Source organism: Schistocerca serialis, chromosome 4 (assembly GCF_023864345.2).
Source record: "Schistocerca serialis cubense isolate TAMUIC-IGC-003099 chromosome 4, iqSchSeri2.2, whole genome shotgun sequence".
Lineage (NCBI taxonomy): Eukaryota > Metazoa > Arthropoda > Insecta > Orthoptera > Acrididae > Schistocerca > Schistocerca serialis.
The window spans coordinates 41482490-41502446 of NC_064641.1; positions in this window are offsets into that span (position 1 = coordinate 41482490).

Consider the following 19957-nt stretch of genomic DNA (forward strand, 5'->3'; position numbering starts at 1 on the left):
CAATGAGTCATCGTACGCCTGAAGAAATACAAGTTAAGTAAACCTTGCGTTTACTGTGGTAATTTGTTCGGTAACCATTTCTGCTCCTGTCCAACTTTCCTACGACGACAGTTGTCACACCACTGTGTACCCCAACTCTCCTTACCATTGTGTATGAAGTCGTACACAACAAGTTTTGGTGGCAAGATAGGTTGTGATCGGTCAGTGATCTGGTTTGTTTCATATCTTCTGGATAGTGTTCCTATTGGACACCCTCTAACGTAATTGAGTGGTTGCAGTATTCGTGTTGGAGTTTGGCGCCCTCTAATGTAACTGAATGGTTGCAGTATTTGTCTTTGGATTTGGTACTCCATAAGTAATAGAGTGGTTAGACGATTTGCATTGAGCTAGGTACTGACTTAATGGCAAGATACTTTTTTAGCAGGGACTTTGGTCATGCAGCGTGTGTTGCCCGAAAGTACACAAAAATCTTTCCTGGATTATTTAATACTTAGACTCTGTAGACACCATTAAGGCGAGTTTTTCGCAGAAATGTCATTACTTGCAGAACTGTTGTGCTGAGTCACCATTAATTCAGGGAACTTCAGTGGGATGCGTTTGCCCGCAATGGAAGAGCCAAAATTTTACTGTGATTTCTTAATTTCAGAGCATAAATTTATGGGGGCGTGTTGGTTTTTGTTTGTATTTTATAATCTTTCACTATCGTTGTTGTTTGGGGGATTAGTTTGCTGACACTCGTCCACTGACGAATGTAAGCTGTTATAAGAATATAAATGTCAAATAAAACTTTGACTGGTAAAAACTTCAAACAGAGATTCAGACTGTTTATTTTGAAGCAAATAGAATTTGTTACATGTTAATCTTGAGCCCCGGTGAGGGAAAGAATAAAAGAAAACACAATTTTGAATTACGCATTGAAAAGAGAAGGCAAAGACGTTAAAATTTCCATTAGTTATTTTTGAAGGTAATAATTCTTAGATGAAATTTACTTGTATTATGTCTATCTATACGGGTATAATCCGTTAAACTCTATCTGATTAAAAGAAGTAACTGAAAAATAATTAACCAGCATAGTTGCAGTAAAGATTTCTGATAAGATGAGCATAGGGTACTAACAACAGCAGCAGAAAGTGATACAACGGGAGGAGGATTTGTTATAAACAAGAAGGTAGGGCAAAGAGTGAGTTACTGTGAATCTGGTACTGGTCTCTGCTCCGAGCTCTTTCTAACGTCAAAAGAATACACTTAGGTATCTAAAGTAGTGAAGTTGTTGACAAAATTTTATTTCAATAAGAACAGATTGATATGTTATAGTTGTGACAATATATGTAAAGGAAAAGTATTGTTTTGTAGTGCTGCGCTCTGCATTGGAAGAAATTCGCTATTTAATATTAGAAATTCTAACAGCTACATGCATGTTTCAAACAATATCTGAATCTTAATACTAGTTGGGCGTCATTCACATGCGAATCTGCGTAACACTGGATGTAAGTTTATAATCAGAACGTGTACTGGAACGAGAAAGCCTCTTAATCACCTTTTACGCAAGTAATCGTTGATTATTTATAGAAGTACAGTCGACAGTAAGATAAGCAAGAGAAGTTCGTGAATGTTGATCGCACTCAGGATTTGTTTTAGCCGTAGTCCATGTAGCAGGGCCATCATTTTTGCAGTATCTCGCACAAATGCTACAGAACTGGAGAAGAATTTTGACTCTTGAATTAACTTCCCTAAATATAAGAATGTATTGCAGTAACATTAGTAACAACGCTAAACACAGCTTGACGAATATATTACCTATTTTTGTTTGCTTATCTTTTGACTGATGCCAAATATTCTCCACAGAATCATCTGCAGGTGACCTCCCTCCCTCCAATACCAAACTGAAGATTCTGTTGTGTGTCAGAATGTGTCCTATTGACCGATCCCTTCTTTTATTCAACTTGTGCTATGAATTTCTTTTCTATTCATTTCGTTTCAGCACCTTCTCATTAGTTACTCGATCTAAATACGTAATCTGCACTCTTCCGTAGCACCACAGTTCAAGAGATTTTATTCTCTTCTTTTTTTAACAATGTCGTACCAGGCTACACTGGCAACGTCACACGTATTGTTGCTGATGTATTTTCTGACGAAAGAAAACCAATTACAACGTCCCAGATGATTTAGAGCAAGAAAATAAAGTGAAATTAGTCATTAGGAGGGCCAGTTTGCTATTACCTAACAACCCGTTGGCAAGCACACAACCAGTCAACATATTTAATGGCTCGTCGGCTAAAACAGTGGATTGTTTGTGCAGTGTAGCACTGTGCCCTTAAGAAATTCTTTAAATAGTAATAACCAGCCTACATAACAGTCAATGAATACACCGGAAGAGAGAAATAAATTTAAATTTTGCTTAAACAGGAAGAAGTGACAATAGGCAGTTAAGACAAGGATGTGCCCTTACAGCTGAATTACGTTCGGTACCAATTTCATGTAAGCCAAGAAACAAGTTATCTAGAACGGTAGCCTCACAGATGTTGACAATTTACACGATAACTAAATAGGATTGTTAACAGCAGTTCAGTTAAAGCAAGTACAGCCTATACAGGCGACGTTTAATTTGTACCAGCGACATTCTCCATTGCACTGATTCGTTAATCTAAGCAAATTTTCCACATCAGTTCACCTAAGTCTATTGAATAACAGAGTCCTAAACGAAGTTAAGTACAACTGTTCATGTAAACAAAGAGTGAAAAAGCATTTCCAGAAGTACGATCTTTTGCACCAAATAACTAAGTTCAAACTATGTGCAAACCATGTTGTCACATTAGCTCACAGGTCTCACAGACCAACGACAGCAACGAAAGTCCCCTAAACATATTAGGACAGCTTCTTCCTCAACTCCGTTACTATCGCTAGAACCACGTCAACTCTTAACTGCTGGACCACCATTCGAAATTATTTACAGATGTTAAATATATTTCATGTTAAACAGACAAAATATGTTTTTATGGAATTACACCATATTACTACGCAGATTAATTTTATACATTGCTGAAATTATGTCTTTTAGATAATTATTTTTACGTTACAATTCGGAACTGCAAGAAATTAGTCAAACTCACAACTTATTTCGTCATGCTCCTACACTACGGCTGATTTCAAATGACGTTCTTATGATACCCTACTGTATCACCAAATTTTCTTACTAATACACATAACGATAAGAGACGATCGCATAAACAATTCCTAAAGAGGCTAAACTTTTTATGTAGCTGTGGAGTATTTTTTGCTTTCTAACAGAACTGTAAGAATACGATTTCCTTGTTTATTATAAGTCCTTCTTTTTATTAACATTATGTTTCATAGGCTCATCCTATAGCTGACTTCATTTTCTATTAGATAGCATGTCATTTACCCATGTAATGTGTGTGTAATCATGAATGCTTTTGCTGTAAACCGTTTACATATCAATATTAATAAATTGCTAATATTGCTATTACATGGCTGGCGAGAGTTTTATTGTAGTCGTCCTTTTATTGCAAGCTCAATGATGTAATGAGAATTACTGTAGCTAGTCCGGAACTAATTTTACTGATCTTCGTAAATATCTTATGTAGTCGTATATTTATATCAATATTTGAGAATCAGTTATTCAATAGACTTCGGTGAACTGGTAACATGTGGGGAATTTCCTTAGATTAACGAATCAGTGCGCTGGAGAATGTCGCTGGTACGAAGTAAATGTTGCCTGTGTAATCACTGCTTGCTTTAACTGAAATGCTGTTCAAAATCCTATTTAGTCATTGTGCGTATTACCAGCTTTTGTAAGGCCACCATTCGTGATAACTTGTTTCCTTGACTTATATAAAATTGGTATGAAACGTAATTCAGCTGTAATGGTACATCCTTGTCCTAACTGATTATTTCCATTTCATCATATTTACACAAAATTTCGATTTATTTCTCTCTTCCAGTGTTGATAGTTATTATTTACATATTTTCTTAAGGGCATAGTTCTACACTGCCCAAACAATTCCTCGTTCTCAGAAGTGAGTTTCTTGCTGTTTCCAGTGTGTATTTTATGCGCTCTCTGCTTCGGCTATATTAGTCAATGTTGAGGCCAAGTACAAAAACGCGTCTAGTACTTCCAGTGTCTCATTTCCCAATGTAATTCCATCAGCACTGCCTCATATAATTCGACTAAGTTCCAATGTCCTTCTTTTACTTTTATTGATGGTCATTTTACAATTTCTTCCCATATAATCAATTAATTGTTCATATCTACAATGTGTGGGTGTGAATAAGGCTTCACAACTTTTACGAAGACTCTCCAGTTATATTATAATGGTGCACCTTTGCTCATAAAATTTAAAAAATCGCCTATACTGTCTCTTGACAAAGCTAAAAATGTAATAAAAAAGCCATACTCTTTCATGAACAATCCAATTGTCGAAGCTAAAAACTGGCATAAGTAACACAATTATCAATGTAATGGCAACACATACGTTACTCCGCGGCTGACACTCTTGATGGCCCGCATTCCACTCATGTTTTACTGCCCTCGCTAATGTCAATTGAGTGCAAGTCGTTAACTATTCCGCTACACACCTAATCTCGTTGACATCGCAGGGACATTCGTTTCACTGTCGCATGAGGCTGTCATAAATAGTAATATTTTCAAAATGTTTTTGCGATACATGATGTATGCAGATATCTATCGCACATGCCTATCAATCAGAATCATATAAAAATATGCGACACTGTAACTTGATAAATACATTTTCCTTCACAGTTAAAATTTCACACATGAAGGCTTTTTATTCAGTGATTCGTTAATTACATGCTACACTCCTGTAATTTCTCATATTTCTCTCTCAACATCTAGCTATTCTACATTTACTAAATCCTTCTCTATGCGCTTGAATATGTCATTTTAGGTCTAAGTTCGTAAAATTTCCTTTTGTTTTATGGCGTCTGTAAAAAAGAATTCTCAATTCAGTAGACACTTTATAAAATGATCAACCCAAGCAATTTATTGTTGTAGAGCATAGAATGTTATTTATAGACATGAATTACCTGCAGTTCTACTATTCAAAACTAATATTCATATTTTTTTTTAATTCTTCGAACAGTTTGTAAGGAACGACAACACAGAGCGATCGATACTATATATTCTGAATTGTACTAACCAGGAGCCTGGTTTTACATTTCAACAATCATGCTTTGACCAGCCTTTTAACGCTGACAAGTTATTCTGACTAACGATGCTGCAATTAATGCTGTACTTAGGTACTAATCATAACACAAGCGCTACCTGAAGATTATTGCTGGTTATCTAAAACCGGTTACCATCTAGCTGTAATTATTTTATATTACAATCAAGACTATCAAAATGTGTAATCTCTGATGAGCTCAATATTCACACAAAATTTTGTTTCCTCGTGTCATCAATGTTTTCATAACTTGAGTTTAATACATTGTCAACATTAACTCGTTAAAGCTGTACTTTCAGTAACTGTGCACGATGTGTCGTAGGTCATTTACAGCTTACGAAACAGTAAACCTGTTTTGTGCAACTGGAATTTCAGTCTGCACAGTCAAGTTTGCCGCCGAAAATTTTACATGATTTTGAACAGTGAATTAAGGAAAAACCTTGGGCATATTCAATATCTGGTATAGTCTTCACATAATGTAAAATGGAGCACAATCAGCCAGTGTTATATGTAGGATATTCGTAACTTGGGGTTTTTCAGGCATGATAATATGGGTTCATCTAAAATGATCATCTAATATTCAACAGATTCACGTAAAGAATTGACTTCATTATAGTTCTTTTATGTTCTAATATCTCTTGGTATAGGCATAAATGATTATATTCTATTTTCCTTTCGATTCTATTCTTGATATGTGCAATCGATTGCTTTCTCATCCCATAAAATGCTCCAGATACATTGTTTTCCGACCAGAAATATTTTCTAATCCTGTAGAATGAAATTCAGTTACTTCGCACGTAAAGCTACGCTTTGTACCAAATACTCATTAAAATTGTATCCTGTTACACGCTAATCTGTGATTTTTAAGAAAAGTCGCGTATCCAGTTAATATTATTGTTTAAATAATACCCAGTAAACGGGTTGTAACACTATTATCGATATTAAACTTCCTGGCAGATTAAAACTGTGTGCCCGACCGAGACTCGAACTCGGGACCTTTGCCTGTCGCGGGCAAGTGCTCCACCATCTGAGCTACCGAAGCACGACTCACGCCCGGTACTCACAGCTTTACTTCTGCCAGTATCTCGTCTCCTACCTTCCAAACTTTACAGAAGCTCTTCTGCGAACCTTGCAGAACTAGCACTCCTGAATGAAAGGATACTGCGGAGACATGGCTTAGCCACAGCCTGGGGGATGTTTACAGAATGAGATTTTCACTCTGCAGCGGAGTGTGCGCTGATATGAAACTTCCTGGCAGATTAAAACTGTGCGCCCGACCGAGACTCGAACTCGGGACCTTTGCCTTTCGCGGGCAAGTTCTCTACCATCTGAGCTACCGAAGCACGACTCACGCCCGGTACTCACAGCTTTACTTCTGCCAGTATCTCGTCTCCTACCTTCCAAACTTTACAGAAGCTCTTCTGCGAAGATATTACCTATAATGGCCTTATCTACCTTTTTGTCAGTTTTCGTTGCTGTGACTTCTGTATAACTGTGTTCTTTAATGTGTCATCCATATAATGTTTTATACATTATTTATGATAATTTATGTAATTATAATTAATTGATGCATGTAATTTCAAAAGTAATGTGCTGTAAATGAATGGAAAAGTAGAAACTTTACTTGTAGTACTGGTTCACACGTAGGGCACGTAGGTATGTGATCATGTAAAACATGGAGGGTGCAACGAAACTGGCTTGGCGGTATTAAAATAATGGATCTGGCAGTCAAGCTGCAAAGCTTCATTGTGACATTAAGCAGTCGATGGCCAGCAGACAAAGTGTGCTTATCTTGTCAACTGAAAGAAGCGACAAGAACGGCTAGATTTTGTAATACAGCCTCAGATGCGGAGTAATTTGGTTACGAAAATTCGAGACTAAGAAGAGAATTTTCAGAACTTCTTACACAGGAAGAGCCATTGACATGTTTGCCGCCTTTTTGTTTAATATTACAGGAGATCGACACTGCCACCACCTTCATCTCAAATTATCACTTGACTACTGTATAACTGCATGGACCAGTTACGTGATTTCTTTTTCAGTTAGAAGTTTGTGTTCAGTAAACTTTGTGTTGAGTCACCCTTATCCCTTGTCTTTACCTGAACGGAGGCCTATCTCAAATGCTACGGTATTTTGGAGTATCCTATTTTACTGAACTGAAAAGCAATTATCTTCCTTGACAAAGGTTAACAAAATTTGTGAAGTTGTAAAGTAGATAATTATTTAGTGAACATAACTTTTTAAATACACCACATAATTTTCTTAAAATGATAATTAAAGTTCAATCAAAGCAGAATTACTAACAGAAGGCTTAAAGTATTCAGTCCAAAGATTCTTCTTATTGAGATAACGGTGTTTATTATTTCATGTGTTCTATAGTTGAGTGTTTCTAATATTGTGTTGTGACTAAAGTGTTCAGCCTAGATTGTAATTTAATGATAGACTAATTACTGGGTCCGCATGCTAATGGCTGAGCCAGACTTAAATTTCATGTTACATTAACAGTACTCAAGAAGTTCAACTTTCATTCTTACAACTGGTGTGTACTACAGTAAGCAAATAGCTGCAACTATTCTCAGGCATCACATGTCCCATCTGAGTTACATAATATAAGGAACCAAATGTTCCTTCAGAACAGAAATAATTATCAGTACAAAAGATACAAATACATGATGACTATTTCAACAGTAGTAATTTCCATTAATTAAACTGATAAAAGAGTCCACGGGCCAAGTTAGTAGTCCTCCACCGTTAGTAATCATTTACCCATAATGATCATTAGCTTCCTAATGTAACGTGTAGATAGTAAATGTTGTTGAAACCCTTTTGCTGCCTAAACATATTAATATTCCTCCTGTGTAGTTCATGTCAAAACACTGGCACATTACTTGCTAAACTGAGCAACGGCCTTGTTGTTATCAGCAAAACAGAATTTCAGTATCAAGTAAAGTCAGTCGCATTGTTAACTTTCTTTATTGAACCATGCTAGTTCTTGCTGCAGCTTTGCCTAATTAGGCTGTCAACATTTTCCTGCTACGTAATTACCATTTATTTTGTTGTAGTAAAACCTTGGTTCGATTCCCATCTTTTCTGCTGTTGCTTCCTTGCTACAGAAATCCTTAGAGAAACAAAAACAGTCCGAAGCTTTCCTTTAAGTGTGATCACGGTCAAATATGTATCATTTCACAGGAGTAACATTATCGGTGTATTGCTAAGTTGGTAGTGGCCGGTAGTCTCATAGGATTCACCATTTTTCTTTTCTTCGTGATACTTTTCAATACATGAGTTTCTCACCAACGTCTTGCAGTGAACAGTAAGAAACTGACTATCCAGAGAACACAGAATACTAAGTGGCATATTAGTGTGCAGCCCCTACGTTCTCATTGACCTCGTACTTGTCTGCGGATAAAGAAAGACGGTACACACAACTCATATATGATGATTCAATGGGTGATGAAGATTTATGCATTGTATTCAACGTTTTACAACGAAACTGACAATTCTTCGTTCTTCGTTAGGAAACGGCCAAGAAAAGGATGAGAATATAAAGGGCATCAGAACTGAAACAAGTTTTAATAATAACACAAAATTTAATTCAATGTTTACAAAACTTTCAACGCGGAGATGAAAGAGCTTAAAAAGCACGATTAATTTCGAGGTATGAACGATATATTTGACGGAATGATAAACATCAGTTCAAAAACGAATGAAATCAATTTAAAACTCTCTTTTTGTTAAAGTTCAGTTTACATTCGATTGTTGACATCATTGTGTTTGCTCATGACAACTGCTGCTGATCTGGAGATGTGTGGCAAAATGAACAGAATTTTATTGCTTATTTCCATCTGCTGTCAAAGAGGTCGTTAAAGGTTAGGAGCCTTTCAGCACCAGAATGCGTTACGTATTAGATGCTACCATACGAATTACCGCCTGAGAGGCGATAGCTACGATAACAAACATACAGCGATGAACTGGGGTATTTTGCAGGCCGTGCCAAGCACTTTCGAATGCAAACAACTAGCTGGAAACAGGAAGTGCAACAAGATTAACAAACGTAGAATACACCACACAGCAGCCAAACATTCAGCGGGCAGCTTTCGTAACCGAGGGGCTAGTATGATACTCTGTGTATTAGCTTGACCTGATCCTAGCTATTAAGCGTGAAAGATAAAAAAGACATTTCTTGACACAAGGGAATCGCCGACAGCTCATTTGAATAAGCGAGTGTACGAGATGGATACACAATGTTCGCCAGTTATATTTAAAACCTCTTTTGCTTGGTGTACACTCAAATATGCAGATTCTTAGACCCCTTCATCAGGTCAGATAAGCCATTCAAGTGCAATGTAAACGTTCGTATACATCTTTGCTTTTGGTGTATAACAGAATTCATTGCTAATGGCTGAATCACATTCTCTGAGCTAATACAGGGTACTGAAAATCTTTTTATCTGACTGTACATAGTGAGATAGGAATAAGAGTGAAATCTGTCTGTATTGTAAGAACAAAATTAAATACTTTACATATAAAATCATTCCCACTCGACTACCACTCCTAGTAGTGCAATGGGTGTCTTATCCCCACATGTATTTTTCCTATGTGGTATGCAAATGTGTAAAAGACAGACATAAGGTCATATACACAATAAGTTTGGTGAAAATTCCTCCTGAAGTTTGAGAGTTATGCTTATGCATCACCTTCATTCTCTCCTGGACCGATTGAGGGTGTCCTAGTACCACAGCTTTTTTCCAGGTAGTGAGACATGTGAAGATCTCAGCAATAAACAACGGAAAGGAAAAAGCTGGTTATTTTGAGAAACTGTGCTGTAAAGTTTCAATAAAATCTCATAAACAAGGTATTTCAAATACATCTATCGTGATTTTTAAACTCAGATAAGCCATTGTTTTCATGTGTTTCTACAGCAAAGATATTTTTAAAATCATAAATTTTCTTAAAATACTTCAGTGCGCTACTTAACATTGTTTACCTACTAACTTGGTGCACTTAATATGGGTCAGTATTGACTTACCACTGTTTACTTCCTGGGCAGAATAATGAAGTAATACCTAAAAGTTCACAAAATATATACTTGAAAGGCCGAAATTGTTTCACTTTCTTGTTGTTGTGGTCTTCAATCCTGAGACTGGTTTGTGGCACCTCTCCATGGTACTCTATCCTGTGCAAGCTGCTTCATCTCCCAGCACCTACTGCAGCCTACATCCTTCTGAATCTCCTTAGTGTATTCATCTCTTGGTCTCCCTCTACGATTTTTACCCTCCACACTGCCCTCGAATACTAAATTGGTGATCCCTTGATGCCTCAGAACATGTCCTACCAACCGATCACTTCTTCTGGTCAATTTGTGCCATAAAAACTCCTCTTCTCCCAAATTCTATTCAATACCTCCTCATTAGTTATGTGATCTACCCATCTAATCTTCGGCATTCCTCTGTAGCACCACATTTCGAAAGCTTCTATTCTCTTCTTGTCCAAACTATTTATCGTCCATGTTTCACTTCCATACCTGGTTACACTCCATACAAATACTTTCAGAAACGACTTCTTCACACTTAAATCTATACTCGATGTTAACAAATTTCTCTTCTTCAGAAACGCTTTCCTTGCCATTACCAGTCTACATTTTATATCCTCTCTACTTCGACCATCATCAGTTATTTTGCTCCCCAAATAGCAAAACTCCTTTACTACTTTAAGTGTATCATTCCCTAATCTAATTCCCTCAGCATCAGCCGTTTGACTACATTCCATTATCCTCGTTTTGCTTTTGTTGATGTTCATCTTGTACCCTCCTTTCAAGACACTGTCCATTCCGTTCAACTGCTCTTCCAAGTCCTTTGCTGTCTCTGACAGAACTACAACGTCATCGACGAACCTCACAGTTTTTATTTCTTCTCCATGGATTTTAATACCTACTCCGAATTTTTCTTTTGTTTCCTTTACTGCTTGAACATTGGGGAGAGGCTACAACCCTGTCTCACTTCCTTCCCAACCACTGCTTCCCTTTCATGTCCCTCGACTCTTATAACTGCCATCTGGTTTCTGTACAAATTGTAAATAGCCTGTCGCTCCCTGTATTTTACCCCTGCCACCTTCAGAATTTCAAAGAGAGTATTCCAGTCAACATTGTCAAAAGCTTTCTCTAAGTCTACAAATGCTAGAAATGTAGGTTTGCCTTTCCTTAATCTATTTTCATAGATAAGTCGTAGGGTCAGTATTGTCTTAAGTGTTCCAACATTTCTGCGGAATCCAAACTGATCTTCGCTGAGGTCGCCATCTACCAGTTTTTCCATGTGTCTGCAAAGAATACGCGTTATTATTTTGCAGCCGTGGCTTATTAAACTGATAGTTCGGTAATTTTCACATCTGTCAACACCTGCTTTCTTTGGGATTGGAATTATTACATTCTTCTTGAAATCTGAGGGTATTTTGCCTGTCTCATACATTTTGCTCACCAGATGGTAGAGTTTTGTCAGGACTAACTCTCCCAAGGCTGTCAGTAGTAGTAATGGAATTTTGTCTACTCCCGGGGCCTTGTTTCGACTTAGGTCTTTCAGTGCTTTGTCAAACTCTTCAAGCAGTATCATACCTCCCATTTCATCTTCATCTACATCCACTTCCATTTCTATAATATTGCCCTGAAGTACATCGCCCTTGTATAGATACTCTATATACTCCTTCCATCTTTCTGCTTCTTGTTTCACTTATGAGACCAACATTGACATTAGCAATTTCTGTATTAATAAAGCATAGTAAACTGATAAATTAATCTATGAATCAGCACAACATAAAATTAATTTTGTTGTCGCCTTACTGCAGCACGCAAATAATGTTAAGGATAGCCCTTGACATCTCTTCCATCACATTGTCACATAAATTCACGAAGTAGGTCACGGACACAGCTTATCAGTAATTACTTGTTTAAATAATTATTCACATTTACCTGATTACCAAAAGGTTTTGAAAGCTAAGACCATATTCAGGATCTTTATCTGAGTCGTCGTTATCCATATCATCCTCAGATTTACACAAATCGTCCCTGGAAAGTATTTTCCTGGCACCAACACTGCACACGTTAGTACTACTGGAAGCTATGAGTTCGGCACTTACCACTGTTGACGAGCACCCACCCTGACACAGCTTGGGAAATGCACTGACGTAAACGATTTTGACAAGGGTCAGATTGTTACGATCCGGCGCCTGGGAACGATCATCTCGGAAAGTTTGAAGCTGGTTGGCTGTTGGGGAGCTACTTTAGTGGTTGAAGGAAGGTAAGTGAGGTGCGTGCTGGGCGTACGCGCCTCATCGCACAATTTGAAGGTCGGGTCTGGCCTCCCCCTTCCGTTCACGGAAGGTAGCTAGGAAGAACGAATTTCAACTTTGGCGCGTGCTCATTATGCGAGATGTATGTTGGAGGAAGTAACGTGTCTGTTGGCTCGTTTTGTTCCGTGGACTCTCGGCACTTTGTAATGCCCCCCGCTCTCTCTTGTGACGTCACCCACTGCAGTTCGATAAGCATCTCTGCTACATTCGCACACTGATTACGCAACCGAGTGACGAACCGTGCAGGTATTCTTAGAGTCTTTTCTATATTTTCCGTTATTCCAACTTGTTAAGGGTTCCAGACCGACGAAAAATATCCAAAAATTAGTTGTTTGTGTGCGATTCCAGCGACTAATCGTCGATCGGATAACCAAACGATACAGGATCACTTACACAACATACAACATTTTTATATGATTTGGAGACAATGACGTCAGCTAGGGAAATTAAAACTTTTATTTTTATTTTCCGACACAGTCACAATTAACGTTATAGATAACGGTTCCAGACGATCTAAAACAATTAGTTGTCGGTAAGATAGTTGTGATTGTGTCAAAAAAAGTGAAAAATTTTTAGATGTAGACTCTTTTCGTCTATTAAATCGCATTTATTTTTGTTTAGTCAGCTGCCAGTATTTGCAACAGGCGTTGTTCATCCGCAAACATTTGAATTCTGTAACAATTTACGGATAAATAGAATGCAGTCGAACTGAATCACGTGATTCTGAGCGAATGAGAATTTGAAAGAAGACTTTTAAAGTTGTAGATGAGTTTTGCTACTTAAGCAGAATATTAACCGATAATGGACCAAGCAGGAACGATGCAAAATGGTGACTAGCAATAGCCAGAAAAGTGTTTCCGAAGAAGAGAAATTTGTTAACATCGAATCACCCTTAAAGTCAGGAAATACTTTCCGAAAATATTTGTATGGACTGTAGCCGTGAATGGTAGTGAAATATGGACGACAAACGGTTTAGACAAGAAGACAATAGAAGCTTCTGAAATGTGGTGCTACAGAAGAATGTTGAAGGTTAGATGAGTAATCACGTGACTAATGGTTAGGCACTGAATAGGATTGGGGATAAGTGAAATTAATGGTACAACCTGACAACAATAGACCTCTGTTGATAGGACACATTCCGAGACACAAAGGGAGCACCAATTTAGTGTGGAAGGAGAATGTGCGGGGTAAAAGTCATAGAGGTAGACGAAGAGATGAAATCAGTAATCAGACTCAGGTGGATGTAGGCTGCAATACTTATTGGGAAACCGAGCGAGGCGGCGCAGTGGTTAGACACTGGACTCGCATTCGGGAGGACGACGGTTCAATCCCGCGTCCGGCCATCCTGATTTAGGTTTTCCGTGATTTCCCTAAATCGCTCCAGGCAAATGTCGGGATGGTTCATTTCAAAGGGCACGGCCGACTTCCTTCCCCGTCCTTCCCTAACCCGATGAGACCGATGACCTCGCTGTCTGGTCTCCTTCCTCAAAACCAAACAAACAACTTATTGGGAAATGAAGAGACTTACACAGTATATAGTATCGTGGACAGCTCCAGCAAACCAGTCTTCGGACTGAAGCCCACAACAGCTCAAATATGCAGATCGATTTTTGGACAACATGGTTGTGGAGATGAAGCAGCGATTAGTATGATTAATCAATAATTCAAAAACAGTCTTAATCGCATTTATTATTATTATTATACCGCCAACCGGTTTCAACCCGACGTAGGGGTCATCTTCTGGGCGTTTACACCATTGGTCGACTGCTGGCGGTGTCACTCCTGTCTACATAACGGCAGTCGACCAATGGTGTAAACGCCCAGAAGATGACCCCTACGTCGGGTTGAAACCGGTTGGCGGTATAATAAAAATAATAAATGCGATTAAGACCGTTTTTGAATTATTGTTGCAGAGCGATGCCAAAAAATAAAACCTAAAGGAAATCTTACTACTCACCTAAAGATAAAACACGAAAAATAACTAAATGAAGAATAGGCAACTAGAATTGAGCTATGTATATCAATTACAGAAAGTGACACAAAAAATACTAAATCCAGAAAGAAATCACACTACACACCTAATAAAAATTCACGAAAAATAACGAAATGTGCAATCGACAAGTAGCATTGAACTATATAGCTCAAGTTCGCAGAGCGATACAAAAAAATTATATCTTGTAAGAAATCACTTTATACATCTAAGAGAAAATCATGAAAAATAAATGAGCTTGTAATCGACTAGAACTGATCTATACAGCTTTATAGCTCAAGTAGACAGAACGACACCAAAACGTAATGCTAGAAAAATCGTGCAATATTCGGAAAAACATCTAAATATTACATTTGTGACAACCATGATTATAAGTGTTGCTGATCGCGTCATTCCCAGTTATGTAAGCTGTGCTCTTAGGTTCCTACCTGACCACACACGTGTAAATCGTGCTACGTTCGACACCAAAAAAGCCAAATATTTGTGAAATCTAAGATTATAAATACGATCACTACTCGCTTTACTCAAGGCAATTTAGGCTAAGCTCTTTGGTTTCTGCGTAACTACACCCTCATAAATCGCGACGTATTCAGAAAAAAAGCATAATTTACTCCAGTTAGTAAGACAACAAAAGATAACATTTAATAACAGCGCGAAACATCCTTCACGCTGTAAGCTCATGACGTCAGAAATGGCATCGTGACTCAAAGCCTAGAGTTGGAATCGCACACTACAATTGACCCCAGTTTTCTAACGATGCCACCTCCCCTTACACAGCAGCATCTCCTGTACACAGCCTTCCCCAGGTAAAATACATATATCGTGATCGGTAAGGGTCCTGTCACACTATTTTTATATTCGACGAACGCCGCCTTCACTTCTAGCGTTGCCTCTCGATTCAGAAAGCCGTATGGAGTTTGGTAGGATGTCTTCAATGCAGTCCAATGTCTGTTCGGGTAGTTGATATGCGGAACTGTGTCGAAGGCTTTGTGTAAGACAAGAAAAATATCATCAACCTGAGTTCAGTTATTGTATGTAGGCTTTTTAGGTTGTCATGTTGGTAACGCCACGCTCCCTGCCGCCGTTGGATAAGCAGCTGAGCAGCAAGTCGTATACTCCTAGCTCACTCATTTGTTACATGGTTTAACTCTTAATTTCTTTGCGTGTTTTTGGTTCTTGCATTGTTTAATTCATAAATTTTGGGCGTATTATAGTATTTGAGAGTGTAGCATCGTGTTTTAGTACCTGAATAGTGTAATTTCGCTTAGTCTCCTTCCGCCGCCGAGCAGTGTCAGCAGTGCGCAAGTAGCAGCATTACTGCATTTACTAGGAAATCTTGTATTTTAATAACCGTTTAAATTTTGTCGATTTGTTTGCGCTCTCTGTAGATTAGTTCAGACGTTCTTAGCAAAACAGTTTTTAGCATGGATAGGGACTGCAACTGCTGTGTTCGGATGCAGGCTGAGTTGGCATCCCTTCGCTCCCAGCTTCAGGCAGTGTTGGCTTCGGTCACACAGCTTGAGGCTGTTGCCAATGGGCATCACTGTGGGGGTCGGGATGGGGGTTTGTTGGGGACTGCCAGCTCGTCCCACGCATCCCCTGATCGGACTACGACTGTGGTTGCCCGGGATACTGCCTGCATTGAGGCTGATCCCTCACCTGTGGTAGAGTGGGAGGTCGTTTCAAGGTGTGGCAGGGGGCGAAAGACATTCCGGAGGGCTGAACGGAAAGCCTCTCCAGTTTGTCTGACGAACCGGTTTCAGGCTCTGTCTCAGGCTGATACTGATCTTCGGCCTGACATGGCTGCTTGTCCTGTTCCAGAGGTTGCCCCTCAGTCTGCAAGATCCGGGCAGTCGCAGAGGGTGGGCTTACTGGTAGTTGGGAGCTCCAACGTCAGGCGCGTAATGGGGCCCCTTAGGGAAATGGCAGCAAGAGAGGGGAAGAAAACCAATGTGCACTCCGTGTGCATACCGTGGGGAGTCATTCCTGATGTGGAAAGGGTCCTTCCGGATGCCATGAAGGGTACAGGGTGCACCCATCTGCAGGTGGTCGCTCATGTCGGCACCAATGATGTGTGTCGCTATGGATCGGAGGAAATCCTCTCTGGCTTCCGGCGGCTATCTGATTTGGTGAAGACTGCCAGTCTCGCTAGCGGGATGAAAGCAGAGCTCACCATCTGCAGCATCGTCGACAGGACTGACTGCGGACCTTTGGTACAGAGCCGAGTGGAGGGTCTGAATCAGAGGCTGAGACGGTTCTGCGACCGTGTGGGCTGCAGATTCCTTGACTTGCGCCATAGGGTGGTGGGGTTTCGGGTTCCGCTGGATAGGTCAGGAGTCCACTACACGCAACAAGCGGCTACACGGGTAGCAGGGGTTGTGTGGCGTGGGCTGGGCGGTTTTTTAGGTTAGATGGCCTTGGGCAAGTACAGAAAGGGCAACAGCCTCAACGGGTGCGGGGCAAAGTCAGGACATGCGGGGACCAATCAGCAATCGGTATTGTAATTGTCAACTGTCTAAGCTGCGTTGGTAAAGTACCGGAACTTCAAGCGCTGATAGAAAGCACCGAAGCTGAAATCGTTATAGGTACAGAAAGCTGGCTTAAGCCAGAGATAAATTCTGCCGAAATTTTTACAAAGGTACACACGGTGTTTAGAAAGGATAGATTGCATGCAACCGGTGGTGGAGTGTTCATCGCTGTTAGTAGTAGTTTATCCTGTAGTGAAGTAGAAGTGGATAGTTCCTGTGAATTATTATGGGTGGAGGTTACACTAAACAACCGAACTAGGTTAATAATTGGCTCCTTTTACCGACCTCCCGACTCAGCAGCATTAGTGGCAGAACAACTGAGAGAAAATTTGGAATACATTTCACATAAATTTTCTCAGCATGTTATAGTTTTAGGTGGAGATTTCAATTTACCAGATATAGACTGGGACACTCAGATGTTTAGGACGGGTGGTAGGGACAGAGCATCGAGTGACATTATACTGAGTGCACTATCCGAAAATTACCTCGAGCAATTAAACAGAGAACCGACTCGTGGAGATAACATCTTGGACCTACTGATAACAAACAGACCCGAACTTTTCGAATCTGTATGTACAGAACAGGGAATCAGTGATCATAAGGCCGTTGCAGCATCCCTGAATATGGAAGTTAATAGGAATATAAAAAAAGGGAGGAAGGTCTATCTGTTTAGCAAGAGTAATAGAAGGCAGATTTCAGATTACCTAACAAATCAAAACGAAAATTTCTGTTCCGACACTGACAATGTTGAGTGTTTATGGAAAAAGTTCAAGGCAATCGTAAAATGCGTTTTAGACAGGTACGTGCCGAGTAAAACTGTGAGGGACGGGAAGAACCCACCGTGGTACAACAACAAAGTTAGGAAACTACTGCGAAAGCAAAGAGAGCTCCACTCCAAGTTTAAACGCAGCCAAAACCTCTCAGACAAACTGAAGCTAAACGATGTCAAAGTTAGCGTAAGGAGGGCTATGCGTGAAGCGTTCAGTGAATTCGAAAGTAAAATTCTATGTACCGACTTGACAGAAAATCCTAGGAAGTTCTGGTCTTACGTTAAATCAGTAAGTGGCTCGAAACAGCATATCCAGACACTACGGGATGATGATGGCATTGAAACAGAGGATGACACGCGTAAAGCTGAAATACTAAACACTTTTTTCCAAAGCTGTTTCACAGAGGAAGACCGCACTGCAGTTCCTTCTCTAAATCCTCGCACAAACGAAAAAATGGCTGACATCGAAATAAGTGTCCAAGGAATAGAAAAGCAACTGGAATCACTCAATAGAGGAAAGTCCACTGGACCTGACGGGATACCAATTCGATTCTACACAGAGTACGCGAAAGAACTTGCCCCCCTTCTAACAGCCGTGTACCGCAAGTCTCTAGAGGAACGGAGGGTTCCAAATGATTGGAAAAGAGCACAGATAGTCCCAGTCTTCAAGAAGGGTCGTCGAGCAGATGCGCAAAACTATAGACCTATATCTCTTACGTCGATCTCTTGTAGAATTTTAGAACATGTTTTTTGCTCGCGTATCATGTCATTTCTGGAAACCCAGAATCTACTATGTAGGAATCAACATGGATTCCGGAAACAGCGATCGTGTGAGACCCAACTCGCCTTATTTGTTCATGAGACCCAGAAAATATTAGATACAGGCTCCCAGGTAGATGCTATTTTTCTTGACTTCCGGAAGGCGTTCGATACAGTTCCGCACTGTCGCCTGATAAACAAAGTAAGAGCCTACGGAATATCAGACCAGCTGTGTGGCTGGATTGAAGAGTTTTTAGCAAACAGAACACAGCATGTTGTTATCAATGGAGAGACGTCTACAGACGTTAAAGTAACCTCTGGCGTCCCACAGGGGAGTGTTATGGGACCATTGCTTTTCACAATATTTATAAATGACTTAGTAGGTAGTGTCGGAAGTTCCATGCGGCTTTTCGCGGATGATGCTGTAGTATACAGAGAAGTTGCTGCATTAGAAAATTGTAGCGAAATACAGGAAGATCTGCAGCGGATAGGCACTTGGTGCAGGGAGTGGCAACTGACCCTTAACATAGACAAATGTAATGTATTGCGAATACATAGAAAGAAGGATCCTTTATTGTATGATTATATGATAGCGGAACAAACACTGGTAGCAGTTACTTCTGTAAAATATCTGGGAGTATGCGTACGGAACGATTTGAAGTGGAATGATCATATAAAACTAATTGTTGGTAAGGCGGGTACCAGGTTGAGATTCATTGGGAGAGTGCTTAGAAAATGTAGTCCATCAACAAAGGAGGTGGCTTACAAAACACTCGTTCGACCTATACTTGAGTATTGCTCATCAGTGTGGGATCCGTACCAGGTCGGGTTGACGGAGGAGATAGAGAAGATCCAAAGAAGAGCGGCGCGTTTCGTCACTGGGTTATTTGGTAACCGTGATAGCGTTACGGAGATGTTTAATAAACTCAAGTGGCAGACTCTGCAAGAGAGGCGCTCTGCATCGCGGTGTAGCTTGCTCGCCAGGTTTCGAGAGGGTGCGTTTCTGGATGAGGTATCGAATATATTGCTTCCCCCTACTTATATTTCCCGAGGAGATCACGAATGTAAAATTAGAGAGATTAGAGCGCGCACGGAGGCTTTCAGACAGTCGTTCTTCCCGCGAACCATACGCGACTGAAACAGGAAAGGGAGGTAATGACAGTGGCACGTAAAGTGCCCTCCGCCACACACCGTTGGGTGGCTTGCGGAGTATCAATGTAGATGTAGATGTAGATGTAGCACTCTGTATGAAAATCACTGACTGTGCTGTGTGCAATCTGTGGCTGGTTGGCATTGTTGCAATATTCGCTATTGTAGTGTTGGGCAGTTGGATGTGAACTGCGCGTAGCGTTGTGCAGTTGGAGGTGAA